Source organism: Penaeus monodon, chromosome 19 (genome assembly GCF_015228065.2).
Source record: "Penaeus monodon isolate SGIC_2016 chromosome 19, NSTDA_Pmon_1, whole genome shotgun sequence".
NCBI lineage: Eukaryota > Metazoa > Arthropoda > Malacostraca > Decapoda > Penaeidae > Penaeus > Penaeus monodon.
The window spans coordinates 31,628,748-31,628,961 of NC_051404.1; positions in this window are offsets into that span (position 1 = coordinate 31,628,748).

Sequence of the window (214 nt, forward strand, 5' to 3'; positions counted from 1 at the left end):
TACGAGCGATCTCGAAAGCGGGAGCGAGCGCAGGTGACGGGCATAAGCAGACAGGGATAGCGAGGGACGGAATGGCAAATATTGACTAGTTGATAACTCTGAGGCTGGAGTAAATCCGAATATGCGTTCCTTCACGAAACAAGTGAATGCTGCTGCTCTGAACCGCTGCTGTATTTCTTGTGAGGAGTTTTTTACTGATTCATTTTTAACTAAG